Genomic DNA, 8,470 nt, shown 5'->3' with positions numbered 1-8,470 from the left:
TTTAGCTTCATGGTTACGTTCAGACAGACATTTAAAAGATAACCCAAATAGCTTACTGTTATTCGTACATTGTAAAACTCAGATACAATACTGTCTTCATAAGGTGTTTGATAGGCATTACTAAGAAATTGACGGATGACAAGGTAGACACAATTTTATGGATAGCAACTTCTTTAATACTGTTACACTATTAAAGAAGTTGTTATCCATAAAATTGTGTCTACCTTGTCTTGATAAGCTTTTTCTTTGTTTCGCTAACAGTATTAACATACTAACTACTAACAGAAATATTATCGCAAAGAGAATAATGGTAATATTCACGTCTGAAAATCTTTAACAAACGGTATTTTTCATGATAATAATATTCATACGATGTGTCAAACCAGGGCTGTTTACACTTGGGATACGTCACAGAACGCTTCATCTCATCGGCAGCTTATTCCTCTACCCGGATACGATGACATGCATCAACCATGTCAGCGACCACCCGATCCCTTTAGTCGACTCTTATGACAAGCATAGTCGCCTTTCACTGCAAGTATGGGTTGCTGAAGACCTATTCTAACCATGATCTTCACGGGTATCATACAGATTCTAAAGGTAGCCTTTTCCAACTAATTTTATCCAAGTTTGAGTATTTAAACATTTTACAAATCCAACCCTTGCCTGTGTAAAAACGAATGTAGTACGGTTGTCAGGTAATAATCTTTATACCAATATTTTATTTTTTCATTAATAATATAAGTATCATAAATTGACTGTTATCATTTAGATATGAAACATTAGATTATTCCCTTAAGAGTACATAAGCTACCTCCACATGCAGCCATTTAAAATTTATCAATACAAACAACATTAATTGCCTGCACATCTGTTCACATTAATCACCAAGTACACAGCTTGGTTGACAATAAACACCAGTGTTGGTGACAGTGGCGTCGTTCACTGTTGTCTCACCGGCAGGATAGTGTTACAGTATATCTTGGTCACAGAAACTATTTTGGCAAAGTTGGAACTAGATATTACAAAAGTGAGGTGACACCCAATTCTTTACATTGCTGAAACAAATTGACCGTGCATAGGATTGTTGGATACATACTCGTTTTGACACGACGAAACAAATACTACTCAGTAAAGTTTCAAATATTACTTTTAGCGCGGTTAACTCTAGAGGTAACATCTACATTGAAAACGCAGTATGTTTATTTCCATTCTACCATGATTAAGAAACTCTCTTCATTACTCAAAGGAACCACCAACGGTGGTACATGAGTTACATTTTACACATAAATGTATACCAATAAGAACAAATTACAAAGTTTCTCGCTTAGAGATGAACTTACGTCTAAAGTAGATACTGTTGAAATTAGTGTAGAATTCGTCATTTCTAAATTTGATGACTGTTTTGTTAGTAAACAAAATCTACAGAGGGATCTAAGGCGCTTCTGAAGCAAGTCTCAAAGCAATCCAAGATTGCTGATCTGCAAGAACAAAATCTTCAAACCTCTCTGGGAGATCTACGCTGTAGATCAATGAGGTTTAATCTCATTTTCACTGTAATCGAAGAAGACACACCACAAGCCCCTGAAGATACTGAACACATACCGAGAAATTATTTTAAGGATGAACTTAAGGTAAATTTCAGAGAGTTCACAGAATAGGACCCAGAGGGAGACCTAGTGGTGGTTCTACCAGACCATTCTACCAGGTCCATTATAGCCAAGTTCAACATTACTGCAGAGAGGCATACAGTGAACAAGGCAGGCAGGGAAGTCCAGGGTAGGCCATATCGAATGGTGGAGCAATTCCCTGATGAAGTAAGTGAATACAGGAGAAATGTCTTATTCCTACCTATGAGGGAAGCCAGAAAAAACAACAAGAAAGCTCAGGTTGTTGTGGACAAACTATATGCGGGCAACGCCCTGTACTTTGTGCCTATCCCTCCTCCATACAGACCTGCTCCAGAACAACAACCCAGACAAGCCAAGACACCTAGATTCTATCCCTCCTCCATACAGGCCTGCTCCAGAACAACCCTGACAAGCCAAGACACCTAGATTCTATCCCTCCTCCATACAGGCCTGCTCCAGAACAACAACCCTGACAAGCCAAGACACCTAGATTCTATCCCTCCTCCATACAGACCTGCTCCAGAACAACAACCCAGACAAGCCAAGACACCTAGATTCTATCCCTCCTCCATACAGACCTGTTCCAGAACAACAACCCAGACAAGCCAAGACACCTAGATTCTATCCCTCCTCCATACAGACCTGCTCCAGAACAACAACCCAGACAAGCCAAGACACCTAGATTCTATCCCTCCTCCATACAGACCTGCTCCAGAACAACAACCCAGACAAGCCACGACACCTAGATTCTATCCCTCCTCCATACAGGCCTGCTCCAGAACAACAACCCAGACAAGCCACGACACCTAGATTCTATCCCACCTCCATACAGGCCTGCTCCAGAACAACGACCCAGACAAGCCAAGACACCTAGATTCTATCCCTCCTCCATACAGACCTGCTCCAGAACAACAACCCAGACAAGCCAAGACACCTAGATTCTATCCCTACTCCATACAGGCCTGCTCCAGAACAACAACCCAGAGAAGCCAAGACACCTAGATTCTATCCCTCCTCCATACAGACCTGCTCCAGAACAACAACCCAGACAAGCCACGACACCTAGATTCTATCCCTCCTCCATACAGACCTGCTCCAGAACAACAACCCTGACAAGCCACGACACCTAGATTCTATCCCTCCTCCATACTGACCTGCTCCAGAACAACAACCCTGACAAGCCACGACACCTAGATTCTATCCCTCCTCCATACAGGCCTGCTCCAGAACAACAACCCAGACAAGCCAAGACACCTAGATTCTATCCCTCCTCTATACAGGCCTGCTCCAGAACAACAACCCAGACAAGCCAAGACACCTAGATTCTATCCCTCCTCCATACAGACCTGTTCCAGAACAACAACCCAGACAAGCCAAGACACCTAGATTCTATCCCTCCTCCATACAGGCCTGCTCCAGAACAACAACCCAGAGAAGCCAAGACACCTAGATTCTATCTCTCCTCCATACTTACCTGCTCCAGAACAACAACCCAGAGAAGCCAAGACACCTAGATTCTATCCCTCCTCCATACTGACCTGCTCCAGAACAACAACCCTGACAAGCCAAGACACCTAGATTCAGCTTGGGGGAAGATGGTGATACTGATTATAATCCTCATCACACGACAGTTAATTTCTGCTCTCCTGCACCAAGTGAGTGAGTGAGTGAGTGAGTGAGTGAGTTGGTTTTAACGCCGCTTTTAACAGTATTCCAGTTATATCACGGCGTGTCAGCTTAATGTGGGAGGAAAGCCCGAAGTGATGCAGGTCTCAGACGTTTACCACTTTGGTGAAACCCACGAGCACGGGTATGGTGCTGACAAACCTAGAAACATAATCGTGACGAACCGGGATTCGAACTCACAATTATAGGTTTCTGACGAACTCTGCACAGCGAATCGAGGCGCCTTAGATGACTTGGCCATCTGGGCCACCTGTGCCCCCTCCTGCACCAAGATTTAGAACTGGAGCTGTGGTCCAACCTGATGACCTGAAATGTGTCAGATAGGATGTATGTGGTCTGAGAAACAGGCTTGATTACCCAGATTTTGTTGATTTCATAGGGAATTATGACATTATAGGTCTACGGGAAACTAAGACCGACTCTTTAGATGATATTAATATGAGTGGCTATAAAGTTTACCAGAAAAATCTAATCATTCGATAGACGATCTGGTGAGATAGGTGGGGCTGTCATAGAAGAATATAGCGAAAATGTGTCAATCGTGGATTATGATATTGATACTGTGTTGTGGCTGAGATTATTTAAAACAGTTTCATTTTTCCCAGGACAAGTTTATAGGAATAGTATATATTATTAATTTACCACGACAAAGAGCTACAAAGATAGAGGTTATCAAACGATTATGGACATAAACATTGATTTATACAAAAGTCATAACTTGTTTATATGTAATAGTAGACGTGGCCATGATAAATTGGAAGGCCATACGAGTTGTAAAGAGACAAGTATTGTTGTGAATATTTTGTCCTCTTGCCATTCTCTTCACATTTTAGTATTAATGACTTTTGTCCCATACTTTCTGATGTACATTGTCATCTTAGTGTTAGCCTCAGTATTCAATCAATAAATCAATCAATCAATCAAGTTTATTTCGTAATTCAGGCCTCATGGCCCATAGTACAAGTGTAAGATAAATAACATTTTAGGTCACTTGTCCAGAGTGTTACATCTCTGTCGATCTCATTTTAAATAATTTACATAAATATAAAGCTATCAAGCGTAGTACATTGATATCATATGATTTAAATAATTTTGTAAACATAATATTACCTTTATAATATGTCTGTAATGAGGTAAAAAAAGGTATAGTTAATTATTTCTTACAAAAAAAAGACATGGTTTTCATCCTTAAATGAAAGTCACATTCTTTACATATAGTTTTGGTATGAGGTATATTTAACAATGACCTTTTACGAATAATGTTAGTAGTTTATAGTGCACTTTTGCCCCTTTTTAAATTGCTGCCCTCTCATTGGCTGATTTCTGCCGCAAAACAATTATACCCACCTTATTTTACCCAGTCCTGTGATTGGCTCATTTCTGTCCGCAACATAATTAGACCTATCCCTAAACCAGGGTAGAAAATTAGTGATTTATAAAGAGTACACCATATACTACGCTTAGTGTATACAATAATAAAAAAAGAACTTCTAAAATTACAAAGTGAAATTCTCCAGCTGAAAAACGAAATAGAAAAAGGATATCTTTATTGAAAGAGTCTCAGCAAATTGTTTAAAGTTTTCTTTTGTGAGATTTGGTGGTTCCATAAGGAACCTGTGTGTGCGCTGTACACGTGGATGTTGACGACGTCTTAGATCGTCGTGGATGGTGGGCCAAATACAATCTTAAGGTAGACGCAGTTGGGGAAATGTCTTCTATGTTCTTGTAAGATTTTGTCTTCATATTTCCATTTGTACAGTTTAATACCGCACATATAACACTGAATGCAATCGTTCATTCCCGTGTAGAATAACCCGCACATGGCGGGCTCGAGAGGAGTCTGCTTAATTTGAATAGGAAATTTGTAGTAGGTATCTAAACGATTTTATAAATACCTGTAGGAAGGATGATCGGGAATATCCATAATATCCGATCCCACTGTCCACGAACTCCGACAGCTATCCGCATCCAAATATTTACATCCGTAGTCGACACTAGCGTCGCAATCCGTGCTTAAATCTGAAGAATCCATTTTCACATCCGATATCTCCAACAGCTCGAGCCGTAAATGATAAAACCGCGATGACAGTCCGGCGATCCAAATCACGTGACCAGCCGGATAACCAATGAACGTCCTACATCGGACAATCACGTGGCAGTTCCGGGTCAATGACCCGCACTCAAACCCGGTGGTAACTTAGATTTATATAACACCGATTTGCGGAATTAAACACTGTACACTAAACCGACGGTCGACTAATTCAGCCGTTGAGAAAGAATGGAACAGGCTTTTGACGAACCTCCCATGGTCGCTACCGCAAACTGCGGATTGTTGGGTAGAAATATGACCATTTAAGGAAAGAAACGTATTACGATTATACAGTATAGGTACATCTGTTCCGATGTGTCTTCTAACCGGTTCTTCGGTAGCCGAATGGATCACTAGGACAATCAATAAATCTACGATCGAACCCACTAACACTATTTTCGAGACATTAAAATATCTTCCCAGATCTGAGGCTATAAAAAGTCTGAACACCCGTGGCGAAAAGTGTTCGCTTAATCAGTTCAAATTGTCGGCAGTGACCAGACTAAACGTATGTCGAGTTGAAAACTGTACAGTTTTGAACGTGAGAATATTTCTGGCCGATAAGGTGACCATTAAAGGAATAGCAATTACTATGGAAGAATGGAGAACAATGCAACAATTGCTGCCTTTGATAAAGACTAAACTTGGATTGTTTAACGTCCCTGTGTAAGGAAAGTGTAGACCTTCCATAATAGGCGAGACTACGTATAATATGTCGTGAAGCATAATATGTGCGTAAGCAACATACACGATTGTCCATTTTTCCGCCATCTTACCGGAAATGAAAAACGTCGACTATGCGCGACCCGATTTCGACAAGGACTTTACATGTTACTGTTGTCCCTACGTCATTCAGCATCATTATCGTCTCCGCTCTCTGCCCTACTGAACGTATTTACGAGCTATACTGACTACGTGATTGTACACCATGGCAGATTTGAGCGATATGAGTCTGGAGAAATTTCGTTTGTGGACTGTCACATCATTGAAAGCATTGCTTTCGTTGCGGAAAAAGTCGATTGAGGGCAACCATGATGAACTTGTAGCAAGGTACGTCTTCGTTGAAATATGCAGTTTTCGCTTCTGTTGTCTTATTCAGCATAAATTTGTGAAGGAAACATAAGTTGTTTGTAGGAATTACTTGCGTTATCTAACGTAGATGTTGCCAACAATCGTATTGTTAAATATATCGTTGTAAACATGAGCACGATGATAAAATCTTTGAGTAAAACATTATTTCTTGAATGTTTTCGTTGTATATATATGTTGAATTTGATCTGATACAGATTGTTTTTCTAAATGTTATAACATAACTTGTGTGTCTAATTACTGAAGCTGTCTTCCACAGGTGGGATGTAGTACTTTTGTACCCACAATATTTATTGTGATCTTTGTACCCAAACCAGTATGTGATTTTGTATCCATCACATTTGTACTAAATTTTGGCTCAGTTGGTTTCAAAATGTACAGGTACATTACTGACATAGTACATCAATGGGATTGGAAAAGAGCTCAAGGAGCCTACTTGGGGCCTCTCAAAACAAAGCAATTCACTTAGGTTCAACTTTGACTAACCTTCTCTTTCACAACATGACAAGATGTTAATTATGAAAACCAAACCTATGAAAACCAAACAAACAATTTGAGTTTGGGCAATTGGACTGGCCCCACTCAAGGATCACAAGATGTCACTTTATTGTAAAAGCATAACAATCTACTTGAGTTTTACCAGTTTGACTGGTAACAATCACCATCCAAGGTTTATAAGCATTCTTATTGAATCTCTGTGGGGTCATAGCTGAAACGTCACCGGGCGAAAACGTCACCGATTGGCGAGAACGTCACCTCGCCTCAAGCGAAAACGGCTACTATCGCCTGGCGAAAACGGCACCTTATTTTTTTTCACCTTGGTAAAATAAATGAAATTTAACTTACATTTACATGGAAACTTGCAAACACCAATAATTGTGAAATGTTAAAACAAATTTACTTAAGAAGTTAGCATCCGATCCTACAATATTCCAACTTAGCCTGTACACAACTCAATTTATTGTGAAAACATAACATGCTTTGAAGTATCAAATGAAAATAAACTCACATCGTCTCTTACAAACACAAATAACAGAAAATACCATGTGAATACATCCAATACCATGTAAATACATCAATTACATCCAATACCATGTAAATACATCAAATACATCCAATACCATGTAAATACATCCAATACTATGTAAATACATCAAATACATCCAATACCATGTAAATACATCAAATACCATATAAATACATCCAATACCATGTAAATACATCAAATACATCCATACCATGTGAATACATCAAATACATCCAATACCAAGTAAATACATCAAATACATGTAAATAATCAAATCGAATGTAAATACATCAAATACATCCAATAACATGTAAATGCATCCAATACCATGTAAATAAACCATAATTACTACTACATGATCGTTCTTATCGTTGTGTATGCATGGTGTAATCTGAGACATAGTTGGCATAAACATGTATAAATAAATAATGTTATATATAGTATACTGAACATACACTGTATCTTTTATATTTAGGATACAAGATCAATTAAGTACAACTTTGTTTTGGTCCAAAATCAAACACAATCGATTGCCATAGATATTAACTTAATGTGCACATTGACACGATTATTTTTTTAATGTTATGGAAGATTGGTTGTCGAAGGTGACTAGCATACAGTACACATATACATTATTGAAATATCTGAACTGAAATTAGCAAAGATTTAAAAACCAAAGGAAAGCAAATTTACCTGGTTACAAGTCAACATGTCGCAACAAAATATTTCAAGCCATATACATGTAACATTTGATAGTATTATATAATGACGAAACCATATTTGATTACAGGTCTCTTTCATTGCTTGGCAGGAGACAACTCCAGTGAGCCCTGCTGAGCATGAAGAGAGGAAGCTACTTTCTGAATACAAGGAGAAGCTCCTAGTGGATGGACAGGTTCTTCAAGATCCTTTTTCCTTGGATGTTGGCCGTCAGTGTACATTGCAGAT

Source organism: Haliotis cracherodii, unplaced genomic scaffold (genome assembly GCF_022045235.1).
Source record: "Haliotis cracherodii isolate W230 unplaced genomic scaffold, xgHalCrac1.p SCAF_7, whole genome shotgun sequence".
Classification (NCBI taxonomy): domain Eukaryota; kingdom Metazoa; phylum Mollusca; class Gastropoda; order Lepetellida; family Haliotidae; genus Haliotis; species Haliotis cracherodii.
Note: the sequence above shows the minus strand (reverse complement) of the source record.